The sequence below is a fragment of the Tenebrio molitor genome, chromosome 6 (assembly GCF_963966145.1).
Source record: "Tenebrio molitor chromosome 6, icTenMoli1.1, whole genome shotgun sequence".
NCBI lineage: Eukaryota > Metazoa > Arthropoda > Insecta > Coleoptera > Tenebrionidae > Tenebrio > Tenebrio molitor.
Window position 1 is genome coordinate 4563768 of NC_091051.1, and position 20294 is coordinate 4584061.

The window sequence follows — 20294 nt, forward strand, 5'->3', positions numbered from 1 at the left end:
TTTCACTCTGAGGCTTTTCGATTTTTCTCTTTACAAAATATAACTGTGTGATATTTCAGAGCCAATTATCAATGTTTTTTTTCTCCCAAATATTATTAAATCAGGTTGCGAAACATAACAATAAAAAAGCACAACGCTTCGCACTCTCTTCCTCTTCGATAAACGCAAGATTACGGTATTCTAGAACCATCAAATAAAATCTAATTTTTTTCTTTAAATTTTAACAACACGCTATTAACGCTAATATTCCAACGAATTAATTTTATCGCCAGATAATTTTTTCTTCATTTTGTTCGTTTAAAGGTATCATTAACTTAATGTCTTTAAGTCTTTAAGCAGCTTCCTTGGTATCCTTCATAAGATTACAAACATAATTTACTCCGACAAGAATTTAAATTTGTTCGCAACCTAACAACAAAACTAGAAGACAAAGTGTATGAAATCTCTTCAGTTCTATGTTATAACCTTTCAAATCATTCATCTGAAATCCGTATTTCCTTTCTCAGCGCTGACCCCATTTGTAGAATTCTGTCCTCCCAAATTATTTTCTTTCCACATTTTAGACCCCGCCGATATTACTTCTCAAGCCGACAAATTGCGTAGAATTTTTTCTTGCCTTTCTAGGATTTTATTGTTTTTTTTTTCAAAACCCATAAATATAAATCTACAGATCGATCAGATATCAGAGTTGGCTGACATTCCTTTTGCAATTTTGGAACTTTTATGACCCGCCATAGAAATACTTCCTTTCAATAAAGTATGTAACACCACTAACAACTTTTTAATTGTTTTTCGACTCAAACCATTACTAAAATCTTCCATTTTCTTCAATTAAGTACTTTGACAATTGTCCAGTTGTCTATCTAGCCGCAAAAATGCTTTACAAAAAAAATTAATTTAATTTTTTTTACAACTGACCCGACATTCTCTTCACTTTCGGCAACTTTCTTCTAATAGCAACAAGGCAAAATTTATGCTTCATTTGAAGACAGAACCTTGAAGGACTGTACCGAAAATTTCTTTTTCTGTTCTAACCGTCAAAGCACCTCCCAGATTTTTCTTACATTTTTTTAAATTTCGCTCACAACTCTTCCTTTCTTTTTTCTTCTTTACTACTTCTGTTTCCAAATCGTCTCATTTCTGGAGGCTTCTCTTAATTTCTTGCCAAAAATGTAATTTAATTTCAACTGACCCGACATTCTCTTCAGTTTTGGCAACTTTCTTCTATAGTAGCGACAAGACAAATGTCATTCTTCATTTCGCAACAGATAATGAAATAGTTTCCGAAAACATCTTTCTCAATTCTAACCATGGCAGGTTCTTAACCTTCAAAACATCCCCCAGATTTTTTATTCTTTTTTATATTTTGCTTCAAAGCCCTTTCTCTTTCGTTTCTTCTTTACAACTTCTGTTTCCAAATCGTGTCATTTCTTCACTTTCGGCAACTTTCTTCTGGTAGCAACTAGACAAATATTATTCTTCATTTGGAAAGAGAACGAAATGGTTTCCGAAAACTTCTTTTCCTGTTTTAACTGTGGCAGATCCTTGAACCTCAAAGCATCCTCCAGATTTTACTCTTACTTTTACTCTTTTTATGTTTCGCTTCAAAGCTCTTCCTCTCTCATTTCTTCTTTACCATTTGTGTTTTCAAACCGTCTCATTTCTGGAGATTTCTTTTAATTTCTTGTCTGTCGCTTCGCGTCCTTCGGCCTTCTGATCCTTGAATCCGTCGTAATTGCGCCTCGCCGCACATTGTAAGATCCGAAACCCGTCCTCTGGAACAATACGTGATTTGGTAAGCAACACACGCGGCGCATGTGGGGCACAATGCCGGATCCGGCGTACACCGGAATAATCGGATTATTCGGTGTGTCACCGGAATCAAGTGCGTTTATGGTGTGTAGCGACATGCTCCGGGCCGCGAGCCGGAGTAATGACGAGTAATTCAATAAATACCGCGCCGAGTAGATAATAGCAGCGCTCCGGCATTCTGTTTTGTCGAGAACAATGACACTTATAACGACAAATTATGAAACAACTTCGTTAAAATTCCGCTGTCAGAAACGGCCGTAATTTATGCCTCCCGTTTTTCTACAAGTTGCGCCGTGCAACGCACAATCATTAATTATGGTGGCGTTCGTATAGCTTCACTACAATATAATTCTTTTGTGATATATTGTAATTAAATTTTTATAGTGCTTCGCGCCCTCCCCGCAACCACCACCGGGCCCGGACTCTTAAATTCTTCAGGTGACAGCGTCGCTCTGCTCTCCACTCATTGTGCCGCACGCGGTTCACGGCCCTCCTCTGATTGATGCTTAATTGAATAATTTCGAACGAGAAGAAAGCTTACACAACAGCCTCTCGACGTCTTCCTCGAGATCTCGAGAGTTTTATTAAAAATTTTAATGGGTATCGAGAATTCCAGACATAATTAACATTTCCATTACTTATACGCGGAAGAATATTTAAATTCCCCCGGACTCTTCCGGATCGGGAGGCGTGCCCGCTGAATATTCATCCCGGAACTCTACTCGAAATCGCGACTCTGTGTTACGAGGTGCGTTTTTCATTTTGATTTTTATTTTTTGGTCCCGCATAAAGCAATTATGACGGCCGGTCTTGTAATGAACCGTCCATAAATTAACTTTTTCTGCGATATTCTTGCATCTGGAAACTAATAGCTAAACGCGAACAAACCAGATCTCCGGGACGATGTTTCAGGTTTAATCAGCAACGCAAATGTACCGTTTTATGCGCTCTTCCAACAAATAAAATCTTTCTTTTATGCGATCAGTGGAAAAATTGTCGCGGATGTTTATTATGCAAGTGATGGCATGACGACGGTGAGTGTTGGTTTTGTGGCGCAACCCCGCCGGGAGTCAGCGTTAGTGGTGGGACTCCGGTGTTGGTAATAGCTGTCGTCGCGCCATTTTCGATCACCTGTGTTACCATATGGTTTGTTCTGTTGTTAAAGGTCTTCCCACGGTGACCATCAAGATTGGAAACCAGTGGAGTTTGTCCTATCACTAATTATGCTAATTTTATTGCCGCAACGAATTTTCGTATCCATCATGCGACGTGTTTGCTATTATTAACCTTCTGTTGTTGTCTCGTCTTGGCAAAAAGAAGAATGTCTTCGGCGCTCTTTCGCACAGAGGAGGCGGAGGGGCACGCTACTTTTGCAAACTGACCGGTGGCTCCCAACAAGGTTTTTCTTCGCATCTTTTGGACTTCTCTCCACGATCTGTCCAATTTTGTTGTGGTACAAGACACCACAGTCGTCCATCAATTGATTTTTTTGATTTACGAGACTTCACCCACCACTAGTCAAGACTCTTAGCTGATTTTTTCTTGCACCTTTTTTAATTTCGCTTCCAAGCTCTTCCCCTCTCGTTTCTTTTTTACCACTTCTGTTTGCTTATCAAAAAAAATTCAATTTTCATTACAACTGACCCTCCATTCTCTTCAGTTTCGGCAATTTTCTTCTAACAGCAACACGACAAAAGTTATTCTTCATGAAGAAGTTTCCGAAAACATTTTTCTCAGTTCTAACCATGACAGATTCTTAAACCTCAAAGCATCCCCCAGATTTTTTCTTACTCCTTTTTTATTTCGCTTCAAAGGTCTTCCTCTCTCGTTTCCTCTTTACTACTTCTGTTTTCAAACCAGATAACGAAATCCGAAAACTTGGCAAAAAGAAGAATGTCTTTGGCGTGATTTGGTACAAAGGAAACGGAGGGACACTCTACTTTTGCGAACTGACGGTGACAAGATTTTTTCTTCACATCTTTTGTTGTGGTACCAGAGTGGTTCATCAATTGATTTTTTTGATTGACAAGACTTCACCCAGCACTAAAAAATGAATTTTTTCGCTGATTTTTTCGGTGGATCACCTAATCTAAACCATTTTAATTCCTAACCCCCACCCCTCTGGTTCTCTTTTCCTTTCCCTCCTCTTTCATCCATCTTATCTCCCTTCCGTCTTCATTCTAATTTTTCTCCCCGTTCCTTTCCCTCCCTCCTTCTGTCTCATTTCGCTACATCCATTCCTCGATTGTCTCTCTTTTTTCTCATGGAACATCCGGCACCTTCTTTCCTCTCCTTCCATCCAATACCTGTTTTCTCTCTCCTCGTTCCCACACCTGAATCTCGCCATCATTTTTCTTTCTGTTGCACTCTCTCTTCCCAGGTACTCCGGAGTTTCCTCTGTCACACACCTCTCATACTCCCTGTTGTATCTAGATTCTTTGATTCTCTCCCTTCTTTCTTGCTTGTCTGTGTCTTTGCCCCTTTCCTCAGCTCTACATTCATCCATCTTCCTTTTGCTGTCAATCTTTCTACTTCTTCACAGACATACCCGTTCCTCTGGTAGTATTTCTCTCTCCCCTTCCTCTACGTGTTCTTTTTCTTTTCTGTCCAGCATTGCATTAGTATCCGGCACTTTTCCCTTCCGTCCATTTTGTCCTGAAAGTTTGCTGCTCTCTTTCTCGCTTTCACTCTTAGCCTATTCCTCTTGCACTCTTTCCTCACTATGTAAGTGTACATCAATATGCTCTCTATCTATCATGCTTTCAAACATCATCATTCTCCTCCAGAAATCACCTTTCCACGTTCTCTCTCTCTCTCTCTCTCTCTCTCTCCTATTCCCCACACACATCCTACTACCTTCTTTGCCTTCCTCACTATCTCTCTCTTTCGTTTCGTTCACTCTTTCTATAATCCTTCCTTCCCACCTCCACTCATTCTCTTCATTCTTCCTCTTTCTCTTCTTGAAGACCATCATTTTCGTTTCTCAACATTTACTTCCAGCTTTTTCTTCCTCACATAATTTCCCAGGCTCTCTCTCCCACTCTTTGCCACTATTACTAAGTCGTCCGCAAACGCCAGGCTCCAAATTTTCTTGCGTGGCTCTCCGGCACCACTTCCTTTTCCTCAATCTCTTCCTTCAAAATTGACAGATAAAACTTATACCCTGTATTTAGGACAGTTATTCCTCGGTAGTTTTCGGTCTTGTTTTTCTCACCCTTTTTATAAATAGGGGGGATCACGCCTTCTCTCCATTCTATCGGAAATCTCTCTCCTCTCCACACTCCATTCATTAGTTCAATCATTCTCTCTACTATTCCTTCTGCACTCCTTCCCTCCTTGCCTTTCTCTTTTTCAGCTTCCTTATTTGTCTCTCTACCTCTTCTACTCTGATTTCTGCTTTCTCTGGCGCCGTCTGCTTCTTCTTCATTTCTGTTTCTGCCTTTCTTTCTTCCTTTCTCCCTTCCAGCAGTTTCATGAAGTACTCTTCCCAGTCTTGTATTGTTATTTCCTCGCTCGCTGATTCCTTTTTCTGTCTCTCTCGGTTTATGTATTTCCATACCTCCTTCTCTGTTCTTACTTCCTTTATCTCTTTCTCCTCCCTCTCCCCCTTCTGATTTTTCTTCTTTCTACATCTCTCTCTCTGTATCTTCTTTTCGCTTCATCACCTTATAAATATATTTTGAATTTTGGTGGATTAGCTATCTGCCATGAGGATAGAATGTAACAGAAAGATATTGTGGAATCAGTGTGGTACTCTCGAGGAAAAAATAAAAACACTGAGAATCAATCACAATCTCTAACTTCCTCATCGCCTCAATTTTTTTCAATCAAAGAACAAAACAAAGACCTTCTTCTACGCCATTCTTGCTCTGACTTTATGTATTTCTATGACTAGTTAGCCTACAAGTTTCACAAAATATTCTTCAGCGACAGACAAACACTATTACCCTCTTGACATCTCAAAACACTGACTGACTGGCCTTTCCGAAGAATGAAACTGTTCTCTTTTTTCGGAGAAGAAAAATCGCCACATCTATCGTGCTTTCAAATAAATTCAGAATTAGAGTAGGCTGTGATTTATACATTTTGTCTATTAACGGTTGGTAGACGATCACAATCGTGTGCTGTGCTGTATTTAAAAATTGCATATTACCAAGTTCATAATAAAATCACAGCCTTCTCTAATTCCGAATTTATTTGAAGGCACGGTACATTTTGAAGCTTCCTTTCTGTCTTACATCGATTTTCGGGTGTTTTTTTAAATATCACCTCATCACGCGTAAAAACACAAACAACTCAAAAAGTGAGGTTAGCTTTTGACAGCTGATCCGTGATCTGTAATTCGTGGTGCGTTCACAATTGACTCTTCAACGCCTACTTTGAGTAGTGATAACTCATCTCAAAAAATCTTTTCAACTCACTAACTTGTTCTTTTACGTGATTGCACTTGCTCTTCGACTTCTCTTCAGTTCATTGTTAAATATTGAGCGTAAGATAAAAGTTCAAGCTGTGAAGAATAGAGAAGAAGTGAAGATAGAAATTGGGTGTTTTTGAGTAGTTTTTATGGATTGTTAGGTGAGAATGCGGCGGTAGTCGCGGTGTGGAAGGAGCGTGTCGAGGCCGGTCCTGGCCGTCGAGGTGCGAGCGACCATAAAAATGTCCATAAAGTACCGAGACCGGTGGTGAGGAGGTTTACCGCTAGAGCGCCAATTAAATAACTTAATTAAGCGGCTTAATCAACTTGTCATACGGGAATCAATCTGTACTCGTCCTGACGAGATAAAGAGCTCGACAAAACGGCGCGCCGCGCATTCCTCCCAGCAAGGAACACCGGTCGGCGGCGTTTTGTTCGCTCCGACATTATCCAAGCAAGCCTAGCGTGAGGATGCGGAATTAGTCCTCGACGGATATTTCCGCGTGCTTTTTTCCTTTTCAGCTAAATAAACGCGTAGGCGGCACGAGAAGCCGCCCCTTTGAGCGAAGCAACGACTCGATGTTTGGCCAAGTCTGATTCCCCGCTTTGATTTCGTTTGATTTCCTTGTTCCATATTTCTAATTATATTTTTCTTTTAAGAGTCTTCGGTCCTATTATCACCCTCCTGTGCCGGCGTAATTTCTTTTTTATTCGGGTCCGCTCCGCTCGGAAATAAATTTGCCTTTTGAATTTTTCCAACATGTATCCTTTTATCAGGCGCCCGGATTCCTTCTATAGCGCTCCGTAGATAATGAGCCGCCGCCCGCGCCCTCCCGCCGCCCGCGACAAATTGCGTATATTGTGTCACAGTCGGGGGGTAAATAAAAATACGGACAGGAACACCGGAGGTAATTACACTGTCGCGAACACTCGCCATCACCATTGTCCTCAACCTGATTAGCCGAATTACGGCCGCAAGAAAACCCAACCGAATTAACCACCCCACGACACAACATTTTCCTACAATCCTACAATCAATTTACCAACAGGACCTCTCGACAAGGTAGTTTCCGCTCAATATCCTCATTGTGTAAGGGGGGCCTCGAGCAATGGGGAGACACCAAATCCACAATCATCACTTCACCCCAACGCTCCGATTCTCTCCACGACAATTTTTAAAAAGTATTTAACCAGTTCCGGAGAGAAAGGAGTCTTGGCTCGCTCATCACGACAGCTCCGGTCCATTCACTCTCCTCACAATAGTCCTTAATCGATTGTTTTTCCAAGAGGTCCCTCCTTCCACAATTGCTTTAATCCATTGAAGGTTTGTTGTTGTTGGATCCGCTTAATTTCGTCAGGATCAAAGTAGGTAGCTCTTCGAACGGAGCTCGAGGGCTCTCGTAATCTCTCCAAACACTCTGCTACACCTGAAAGATCACGAAATTTATGTCAATAATTAATTTAATGTGGACTGGTCGTAAAATTTTTCCAGTCGACAATGCGGAACGGGGGCGCTTAATCCCCTTCGAATTGATAAAACTGTCGAATTATGGGAACGTTTCAATTACGCCGAGCATTTATCTTGCAGACAAAGTTTCGAAATGACAAGCGGAGATCTCCCGTTTTATCTTCAGACACACGTCCGCGCGCCGCCGATACAAGACATTCGATTACAACTTTTCCCGCTGCTTCGACAATAATTAATAGATGTCGCTCGGAAAACATAATCCGACAACATTAAATATGCAAGGGCGGAGGGTGAACCCCACTTACAAAATCTACAAGTATTGGGAAGAGTCAAAGAAAAATTATTCTGGGACTGGAGGGTTTTGCTGTGACTGTAAATGATTAAAGCAAATTTGGATTTTCTCACGGGCTGTGACCTTGGAAATATGTGCGCGAAGGCAGTGAAAAATCAGTAAATGAAAACTGAAAACATTGACTACTTTAGATGCAAATAGGCGAGAGAGAAATCCAAGATCTCTAACTGTCAAAGAACGAGTATATTGGCCACAACTCCTTTTGCTTTAGTCCTGGAAGGAGTGGAAGTTGTCCATAACTATGAGGACAACTCGGAGGTCAATTATTAGTGTGGTAGATGTCAGGGAATAATCTTTCAGTAGGTTGTGTGGTTGGTTTGGCAAGTTTGGAGCGTGCGTGAGAAGAGTTGTGGCGGCGTAGCGGTCCTTGTCATCTAAAAAAATGATTTTGGAGTATTTCCGCCTTCCCATGGCGATCGTGGACGGGCAGCAGCCTCGTCCAACACCGAAACAATTATTTAAAACGTGTGTAGGCATTAGAGTCTTGCTGGGAAATATGTTATGCGTGAACGAACATTAAATTAGAAAGACAAGCAGCATAGCTCGGAGTCCGGCCACGTCTACCGGGGGCAGCGCGCCCCCCGCGGGTCGACGAGAGAAGCGCGCCGCCGACGTGGTGCAAGAACCTGCGGGATGATCGATGACAGTGGATCTTTCCACACAATAAGACGAAAGAGGCAAAAGTCCTATCCCGCTGTTATTTCTTTGCCGTGACAATAAAAATTATAGGCTGGCTGAACTGGAAAACAACAGGTCGAGCGCGGGCACCGAGGTTGCATTCATTATCGGCGAACACGCAACGGCCAAGTCCGGCCCTGCGTGAGGCTCCTGGGGCCCGGGCTACCGGGAACTAATTGCCAGGACCACCAACGAAAATGCACCGGATTTGCATGAGACAATAATTGGCAGCGAGGTATCCAGCCGCGTTTATCGTACGCGCAATTATTTCTAGTTTTTTAATTAGAAACGTCTTCTATATAAGTAGCGGGATTAAAACAACTTTCCTCAAGAATGAAGACACTGTACACCTCAAGACACGCGATATTAATATGGCGACAAGTCGATGACACTGCCAGTGTAGGCCGCATAGACAGCGAGATATTGTGATGCACTATCTAGATTGTGTTTCTTATAAATTACTGGTATTCCTGCGTCTGCTACAAGAACTAGTCACTGAACCGGCCCGGCTTCGGATACCTTTTCAGGCGCGCTACAGTTAATCGGAAGAAATAACGAGGAGTGGACGGCGGCAAAAAAACACCCGGACCTAGGAAACAAGAGCCAAACCAACTGGGTCAAAAAAAACATATTGTCAAAAAAAAAACGATCCTCGAAAAGGATCTGGAACAGAACCTGAACACTTGTCGGAAAAACTAAGCATTTTCTGTGTCGAGCAAATTACACTCTTCACAAGATTCGAAGATGCGAAGAGATTATGATAATTAATTTTGCGGTAATTACAGTGAAACGTGATGTTGGATTTATTAATTTCTTGTGCGATGGTACAACAAGAAAATGACTTTTCGAAGATTAATGGAAATCAAATGATTCCATAATGTTTCAAAATGCCTTGCAGGGATTTGAAAAGAGTAAATGTCTTCATGATTGGATCTAAATATGGCGCAAAGTTGGCTGAAAGATGACTGAATTGAAGTGACCCTCTTGCAGACTTGATTTAAATCCCATTGAAAATGTTTGGGAACGTATGGTTAAGTTGCGAAATCTAGAAGAACTGTTTGGATGTGTCAACGGTGCTTGGCATTCCATCTTTGTTGAAAATTGACAATATCTTGAGAATCGATGAAGAAGATATCTTGTAGTGTGAGAAAATGAAGCAGATTTGAGATTCCTTTCGGATTTCTGATTCTGATTAAAAATAACAAATCCAAAAAAAAACATTTCTTCTTTCTATCCCCCCCTTTCTTTTTCCATTCTGTCCCTCCTTTTCCATATCTCTTTGATCCATGCGTTTTCATTCAGTATTTCTCCCCGTTCCTTTCTCTCCCTCTCTCTTATTTCGGTACATCCATTCCACGTGTGCTCGATTGTCTCTCTCTCCTCATAGCACATCCTGCACCTTCTTTCCTCTCTTTCTGTCCAATACCTGTGTTTCCTCTCCTGGTTCCCACATCTAGATCTCGCCATCATTTTTCTTTCTCTTGCACTCTCTCTCCCCAGATGCTCCGGAATTTCCTCTGTCATACACCTCTCATACTCCCTGGATTCTTTGATTCTCTGCCTTCTTTCTTGCTTGTCTGTTGTTGTCCCCTTCAGTCAGCTCTACATTCTTCCATCTTCCTTTTGCTCTTAATCTTTCCACTTCTCTGGTGGTATTCCTCTCTCTCCTTCTTCTCCGCGTTCTTTTTCTTTTCTCTCCAACATTCCCTTGGTATCCTACACTCTTCCCTTCCATCCATTTTGTCTTCAAACTTTGCCGCTCTCTTTCCCGCTTTCACTCTCAGCCTATTCCTCTTACACTCTTCTTTCACTGGCGTTTCTTTGTCCACCCCTAGCACCCCTTTCAAATATTTTTTTTGCACTTTCTCTACCTCTTCTTCTTCCTTCCATCCCCAGATCTCTGCCCCGTACATCAATATACTCTTCATTATGCTCGGAAACATCATCATTGTGCTCTTGAAATCACCTCCCCAGTCTTGAGAAAACATTGATTTTGGATTTTGCTTGAATTTCTGCAAAACGCATTTTGAGCGAGCTTCGGGTTTTGGTAACGAGGAGTGGATAACGGGAAAAACACCAAGACCTTGGAAACGAGAAAGGGAAACCTTGTGGGTCAAGAGTAAACCAAAAAGAAATATTGTTGGGAACACCACAAGATAAATTAAGGAATTTGGAAGAAGATCCAGAATAGAATTTGATACATCGAGGACGTTAAGCAAATTACACTCTTTAGAAGAATCGAAGATAGGGACAGATGAAGATAATTAATTTTAAGGGTAATTAGACTAAACTATGGCACAAGAAAATAACCTTCCGAAGATTAATGAAAATCAAATTATTCCACAATGGTTCAAAATGAAAAGAGATTTGAAAAGGGTAGTTTTCTTCATCATTTCAGCTAAGAGGTTTTGTTAAAATATTCTGGGATCGTTTGGCAATGTCTAAATTTTGTCACAAAATTTGTTAAGATATGATATGCGTTCGAATAATCCACCCGTAATCCTGATTTAAATCCCATTGAAAATATTAGGGAATATAATGACAAAGTTGCAAAATCTGCAATAATATTAAGAACCAATGACTCATAAATAATAAAGTGCAATCAAGTTTGCAAAGTCGATTAATGTCGTATTGATGTACTAGATAGAGTTGCCCTCTTACAGTCCGGATTTAAACCCCACAGAAAATACTTGGAAGTCTGTTGAAACAATTGTTGAGGTAGTTTCCCCAATTTTTTTTTGGGTGTCTCTTTAGTAGTAGTTTAATTTCCACATAATAAAACTTTGATTTAATAAAATTATATTGAACTTTTTTTAAAGACCCACCGAATACGTGGTACATAAAAACTGACCGCAAGATCCTAGTTGTTATAAATACGTCAATACTTTTTGTATCGTTCAGAAAATATGTGAAGATAGTTATTTGTTGGTTTCTTCTTAAAATGAAATTGTCCGAATTACCAATTTAAACAAACAAAATCTTGACTTTTTCCTTTTATTTAATAAAATTTGACAAAATAAAATCCAATTGAAGTGCAGTTGATGAGAAGCTTTTAGCCTTTGGGTGAGTGGTCAAACCGAAATGTCACATATTTTGCAAAGGGAATTAATTATCGAAATAATTAATCAAAAGGAAAGAAGAAAAAATGAAAATGTCTGGTCAAATGTCAACTGGCAGAAACATCAGCCTGTGTGGATTTTCGACAGACTTTCAAAACGTAAAAGAAGTGTGAAGAGTGAAGACATTTAAGCAAGCATTCTCTCATCCGAGAGACGTCGGCGTTATTATCCTTAATTATAATTAACTGACAATTAATTCTAGTTTACAATCACCTGAACAACATTGTCTGATGTACAGTTTTAATTAGTTTGACAGTAACATTTACATTTAGCTTAAATTTAATTCTGATGATTTTTATAACTGGGCACTCCTAGATCTTCACGCTTTGGCCTTGACACTTGACATCCTTAGGCGTAATTATGTTAGTATACCCGCTAGTTCATATTTACTTTCATGTACAAATCTCGCCGAACTGAAGATGCTCCAATAACTGTACGAAACCGGTTTACAATAAAAAATACGAAACTGTTAGTCGAGAAGTAGTTTAGATAAACGTGTAGGACGCAGAACAACACACTTTAAAAAATAAATTTCTCTCGGACGTCGATGAATCAAAACGTTTCTCTGATTGATGGCGAATTTTCGAAAAATTCCAGATACGATCTCCGGATCGCGGCAATTTTTTCCGGAATTCCTCGAATATCTATTTTTGACGGGTCGCTTGTTTATGGCGTTTTTTTCCCGGAGCCAGAACAACACTTAAATATTCATTTGTGCGCTTTTTTCAGGAAGCAACTGTTTAATAATTTGATAATTATTATTCACTTCTAAAGTTTCGTAGATCTAATCGGGATGACACAAATATTTTCGAGTAATTAACGATAAATAATAATATTTGGAGGCATTAGGCAATCGGCGACAGAGGAGGCGCAGGTGTCGCTTTTTTCTTCGTCGTCTTGTTCTTCTCCCTTCAGGAGAGCGCGGACCGTGCGAAACGGTCATCCTGAGCGCCTTTGCGTCGCCGTCGCGGACCTGGATAACATAACAATAACATAATTTTCGTGCGCCCCGTAAATAAGTGTATAAAGTCGCAGGAGGTACTAAAAGTAAACGTCGTAACCTCATTTTAATAAACAATAAACAAGTTAGTTTAGTGGTCACTAAAGTCAGGCGAAGAGAGTCGCCGATGTGGCTTTTATGTTATCTGACCGCTCCGGCCAGATCCTGTTAATTACGACTCTTTCTCTTTGTTATCCCGTTCGATGTTTTACTCCATCTCGGAATGGATTCTTTTCACTTCGTTAGCATTAATTATGTCGGGGCTGCACTTGCGCCGGAAACGCCGTCAAACTGCGACTCATCGGACAATAGCCGCTTCGCCGTATCGGGCACCAGCTCATCGGTGAAAGTTGAATTGTTTTCCGAACAATAATCATTTATCAGTCTTTAATTGGAGTAGGTAAATTGCTCGGTACGGGTAATGCTCTGCCATATAGACATTCTAATGGTCCTGCTCCGGACCCCTTTTGTCTTAACGATTGTCTCGGATATGGCCGTTACGCAAACTAATTAAAATCTCAAACCGGACAGTTTTTTCCATGCCGCAAATGGTAGTGCAGCGTCCCCTTTTTCGACGCCAGGGGCTGCCTAGAAAGCGCGTTTTCTTCCGAGATGCCAACACACCTCCCCGATTGGTCAGCTCAAAAACAGACATAAAAAAAATCACTTGAATAGGAATTTGATAGTCAAGATCTACAAAAATATTTGCTCTTTTAAGAATCACCGCGAGCAATTTTTCCAAATTTTGGAGAATTTTCGAAAAAAATTTACCTGCGAAAGAACAGTTCCAAAATTAAGATTGATCAAAACATATAATGTATCCTGCATCTATTTTAATTTTGGAAAAGTTTTTGTGATGGGCAAATTTTTTCGAAAATTCCCCAAAAATTGAAAAAAGTGCTCCCGCTGGTTTTCAAAACAGCAAACATTTTTGTATATCTTGACAAAGTCCCAAACTATTTCTGTTGATGGCAAATTCTTCAAAATGGAACCCTCACGAAATTCAAAATTTCAAAATGTAACACTTACGTTAAGAAAATATTTTTTAATTTAAAATGAGTTGCAGCAGTCAAATAAGCAGTTATCATCGTTGGAAAAGGATATTCTATTTTAATTAATTGATAACATAATTACATAACATTTTTACAATGCAAAAATTTCCGATAATAATGTGGAATCTGGAAAAGTGTCCCGAATGTTTGCAGCGTTTCCACGTTGAATGGCAAGGGAAATGATTTTGACATTTTTTACATTTTTCTAAACTTTCTAAATTTTTCCAAAAATTTTAAACACCACAGTTTCCTTACTAGGACGACGAACTTGGAGCCGTTAGATCTTTCTCATCTAAAATCTTCTCAATCTTCTCAAACCCAAAAACTTCGGACTCAACAGAACACTTTTTCAAAAAATTCCAAAAAACTGTTTTTTGTAGTAGTGTCCCTTTCATTTTTTTGCAGCAATAATTTTAAATCATCTACAAACCTTCTCTGCACATTCTTGTTTTTAAGACATTTTTCTTCAACACAAAACCTTTAAACTTGTCCCTACAGTTCCAGCAAAAAATCCAAATTTTGCTATTTTTTCACATGATTATTGTCAAAATGCCGTAGAGTAATAATTCTTGATCGTCTGAATCTTCTAGTCAAACTCTGTCACCCAAATCAGATTTTGATCTAGACTAATTCACGCTGAAGCCATCAAACATTTTTTGAAAAATTTACTTCTCAAAAACTTTTTGTCCAACTTCAAATTTAGTCGAAGATTCAACTCTCTTATTAAACAAGCCAAAGAGATGAAGTTTCCAGCTTTGGAATCCTTGCATCAACTCGCTTTTCTAGTCCAAAAAGATTTAAGCTGGTCCTGATAATTTTCGAAAAAAAATTAAAAAACAGATTTTTTCGAGTTTTGTTCACCCAGCATCCATTCAAATGGGCGTAGAGCAATAATTCTTGATTTTGGTCCCCACCGAAAAGAATGCATTAAAAAAAATCACATCTATCTTTGAAACTACAAGGACGACAGTTCTTTCATATCGAATTCTTCATTTTAATCTCAATTTGGGCCTGATATGCAAGAACAATTTTTAACCAAAAGCTTTGTAAAATATTTGAAAGAATTAGTCTAGTTCTAGCTGACGGATCTAGTTGAATTGACTCGTTCTCTAGCACCGTCTTAGGTAACGGGCAAATTTTTTCGAAAATTCCCCAAAAATTGGAAAAAGTGCTCCCGCTGATTTTCAAAAGAGCAAACATTTTTGTACATCTTGACAAAGTCCCAAACTATTTCTGTTGATGGCAAATTCTTCAAAATGGAACCCTCACGAAATTCAAAATTTCAAAATGTAACACTTACGTTAAGAAAATATTTTTTAATTTAAAATAATTTGCAGCAGTCAAATAAGCAGTTATCATCGTTGGAAAAGGATATTGTATTTTAATTAATTGATAACATAATTACATAACATTTTTACAATGCAAAAATTTCCGATAAAAATGCGGAATCTGGAAGTCTCCCGAATGCTTGCAGCGTTTCCACGTTGAATGGTAAGGGAAATGATTTTGACATTTTTTACATTAATTTGTACTTGATTTGATTCATTATGGATGAGCAAGTAACGAATTAAGTATTTTGCAAAAATCACAAATTTTATACTGTCTCCAATGTAGACCTGGTGTAGATGAAAAATGGTCCAGGTGATAAATTTTGACTAGAAGATTTCAGACGAACAACAATTACTGCTCCACGGCCGTTTGAACGGTCGCTAGATGGACAAAACTGCAAAAAAAAAAAATTTTTTGATTTTTTCAAAACCATCAAGAGCAGTTTAAATCTTTTTGGATTTGGAAGAGCTATTAGAAGAAAGAAATTTAAATGTGGAAGGTTTATATCTTTGGTTGGTTTAATCAGAGACTAAATTTGAATTTGGGCAAAAAACTTTTTGTCCTGTATTTGATCCAAATGGAAGATAAATGAAAGCATTAGATACTCTGAAAAAGACAGAGAATATCGAGACCAAGTGAAAGATTCGAGATTGACGTAGAAAAGTGTGAAAAATTTCTTGTTATTGCTCAACGGCTATTTTGAAAGAAGTCATGAGGAAAAACAGCACGTCTTGGGTTTGTTCTATAGAGAAAAGCTTTCCAGTTAAAGAAAAACCTTAAAAACAAGAGTTTGGTATACAATTTTCTAGATGACCTTAAATTGTTGCTGCACGATCTTTTCTAAAGAAATTAAGTGGAAATTACTACAAAAAAACAGTTTTTCGGAATTTTCAAAAGCTGTTCTGTCGACTTTAAACGTTTTGAGCTTAAAAAGCTTTGTAGTGAGACAAATCTAACGGTTTCAAATTCGTCGTTTAAAATTTTGAAAAATTTTAGAAAGTTCCAAAATTGGTCCTCCTTCAGATTTAGTCAAAAAAAATTCCTCTAATCCAGTTCAAATTGATTTTTCATTAAATTCAACCTTTGACTTTAGCTTTCTCTTTCTTTTATAAACTTTTTCATGTCCTCTTTGATCTGCTGCTTCCTCTTTCTCTCACCATCCTGTTATCACTATCTTATTTTTTCTTCTTCTCCTTTCTTCATTTTTAATTTTTCTTTCCAGGCGTACTACTCTCAGACATGGTGATTTTCTCTTCCTCCCATTTCTTTTCTTTATTCTTAAATTCTCCCCTTAGTCGTTCGATTTCTCTTTTGGCTTCTTGGTGCTCTTTTCGCATCTCCTTTATTTCCTCGTTTATTTCCACTCTCATTTCCTCCAAGTTTTCTAGTATCTTTTCCATTTCCCAACCTGTTTTCTGCTCCACTGCAATCTTGCTCTTTTCTTGCTTGCCGCAAATACCTCCTTTTCGTCTTCGTCTTGTCTTCCTTTTCTGCGTTCCCCTGTTCCTTTCCTTTTTTTCCTCCAGGAATGCACCCAAACTCACTTGGCTATCTTACATTGAATCATTAGAAATGGTTAAAAAATAAAAATACTTCGTTTTTGTGACATATATTTATTTGCAAAAAATGTACAACACATCAAAAAAAAATGTTTCTTGGCCAAAAAATCAAAGATTCAAGGAATAGACCAAATCTTTACATCATCATCATCAACTCAACTAATAATATTTTTTTAACTGAAATGTTCTTTTTCTAGAGAACTACCATTAGGAGTTGTGTCAAGTTGTCAGATTTGAAGATTCTGTTTTCTTGCTTCACAACACCTCTTCTCTCTTTTCTACTCTTGTTTTCTATAATTCCTACACCATTTGCTATCTGTTTATTTGTGTACTTTTCCTTCAAGTTTGAGAAACCCTGGCCCGCCGATTTTTTGGGCATCGTAAGTCCTTGAGAAGCTGTTGCCCTGCGAAGGCCGCAATGTCCACGACGTCGAGGCCCACCGATCAGATATCCTCGTGATAAGTAGAAACGATGGGACATTCGTTTGTATCGGCAATTGTTCGTCCCGTCAGGCGGCCTCTAATGGAGGCGAACAAAGCGCACTGATGTCGACCTGTTGCATTGTGGCCTAACTAGATGTCTTCTAATTGACAATTGTTTACAGCGGTTATCATTCATGTACTGCAAATTCCTTGTACAGAACCGCTAGATGCAGATAAACGCCGTCTTACGAGCGACTCGTGATCGTCCCGTCTAATGAATCCCATAAACTGTCCCATCGATGCACAATCAAGTCCCGCCGCCTAACGACCGCCGCTCGCTCTTTACGACGTCTTCATGCAAAAACTGAGTCCACGCCGAAACCCTGAGGGCGCCGTCCGTCACTCGAAACGTCTCACTACCGCCTCCAATTATCACCTGTGCCCAGTTCAAGGACCCGATTGTTATACTCGGAGTGTTCTCGATGCCACCGCGATTACGGACGCCTCTCCACAACGCCATTGTCTCCGCGCCGACCACAATTACGATGTTTGTCCAAGACTGTTTGCACCGATACTTGAAAATTGCGGTGATGTCACCACCACCAACAGAACAAAAGACACTCTTTTTTCACTGCACACACATGACATCACTTACATAACAATACACCGATAAAAACACAACAATGTGATTGTCCCAGACGCCCACCAGGCAAGTTGATTGTCCTTGTTGGGCGAAATCAGAAGCGGGATTCACAACCTCCCGGTCTCACGGAGACTTCGCTCGGACCATTGACAGGTCGCAGTGGGCCATCCCGATTGACAGCTCAGATAAGGGAAGAGTGACGTATGCGGCCGCCGCCTACCGCGATCGTCATCCTCATCCTCGCACCCACGTTGACAGCACCTCCCGAGAAGATATCTCCGAAAATGTCCTCAAAAATATCTTCGTTCCAGTTCTTCTGGTTTACGTCTTTGTTCGATCGAAGAGGAAGCGTCGTGTAAATATGCAAAAATGTGCAAATAAATTTGCCAGCAGGAGCAAAAAAACCGTCGAGTTGAAAGCTGTTAATTTACAAACACTTTTACGCTTATGCACTTGTATATTTGTTAACAGATCTTATAATGTTGTTCCAGCCATAAAAAATTGAATTATTCATAAGGTGTGGCCGCATTATTATAATAATTTACCGGTATAAATCGAAGATTATACGTATTAAAAAAAAAAAGATTGTAGCGCCAAACGCGTTGTTTTTCGAACGCAACAATAACGTCTAATTGGTAAAGCGCGGTCTACACGGGAAAAATGCCGTTACGAGTGCGCGCACCTCGTTGACACGCCTGCAAAAAACGCAACGCAGATAATCGATTTTGTTTCCTGTGTTACAAGTCACAAAGCGTGAGAACGGCTTTATTATGGATCGATCGCTCCCGCTTACACGCCGTCTTCGTCCTACGTTAATTAATCCGACGGATTACTGTTATTATCAAAGATAAATGCGATTTAACAGCGTCGGGTGAATCCGCTTTGGGATGGAAAGCTCGCTAAATTCGACGCGCAAAAGAAACCATCTTGCTTTCTTGATACACCCGGACAAAGGGGTCGCGGGGTTTTTCGCGTGAAGCGGGCTTTAGGAACCGCCTGTTGTCGCGGATAACGTAAACTTTACTTTAAATAAATCTTGTGTGGTATAAAATAATTTTCCTAGTGTTTTCATAAAAGGAATATTTTTGACTAACCTGACCCGTTTGGAACTTTCTAAAATTTTCCAAAAATTTTAAACGCCACAGTTTCCTTACTAGGACGACGAACTTGGAGCCGTTAGATCTTTCTCATCTAAAATCTTCTCAATCTTCTCAAACCCAAAAACTTCGGACTCGACAGAACACTTTTTCAAAAAATTCCAAAAAAACTTTTTTTGTAGTAATGTCCCTTTAATTTTTTGCAGCAATAATTTTAAATCATCCACAAACCTTCTCTACACATTCTTGTTTTTAAGACATTTTTCTTCAACACAAAAACTTTAAACTTGTCCCTGCAGTTCCAGCAAAAAACCAAAAATCTGCTATTTTTCCACATGATTATTTTCAAAATGCCGTAGAGTAATAATTCTTGATCGTCTGAATCCTCTGGTCAAACTCTGTCATGCAAATCACATTTTGATCTAGACGCTGAAGCCAAGAAAAAATTTTTGAAAAATTTACTTCTCAAAAACTTTTGGTCCAAATTCAAATTTAGTCAAAGATTCAACTCTCTTATTAAACCAGCCAAAGAGATGAGGTTTCCAGCTTTGGATTCCTTTCTCCAACTTGCCTTTCTAGTCCAAAAAAATTTAAGCTGGTCCTGGTAGTTTTCGAAAAAAAAATTAAAAAACATTTTTTTTCGAGTTTTGTCCACCTAGCATCCGTTCAAATAGTTATAGAGCAATAATTCTTGATCGTCTGAATCCTCTAGTCAAACTCTGTCATGCAAATCACATTTTGATCTAGACCCTGAAGCCAAGAAAATTTTTTTGAAAAATTACTTCTCAAAAACTTTTGGTCCAACTTCGAATTTAGTCGAAGATTCAACTCTCTTATTAAACGAGCCAAAGAGATGAAGTTTCCAGCTTTGGATTCCTTGCTTCAACTCGCTTTTCTAGTCCAAAAAGATTTAAGCTGGTCCTGATAATTTTCGAAAAAAAATTAAAAAACAAAAAAAACACCATCCGTTCAAATGGGCGTAGAGCAATAATTCTTGATTGATTCTTTTGATCTGAATTGGTCCCCACCGAAGAGAATGCATTAAAAAAAATCGCATCTATCCTTGAAACTACAAGGACGACAGTTCCTTCATATCGAATTGTTCATTTTTCTCTCAATTTGGCCTGTTATGTAAGAACAATTTTTAACCAAAAGCTTCGTAAAAGATTTGAAAAAATTAGTCTAGTTCTAGATGACGGATCTAGTTGAATTGACTCGTTCTCTAGCACCGTCTTGGGTAACCTTCTTTAGACAAATTGATTTAGATGAGCGGTTGGAACAGGCGCGTTTGGATGATTTAGTAGAGTTGGTCCAGTCAACCAACGCACCAGATCCTCCCATCAGATTC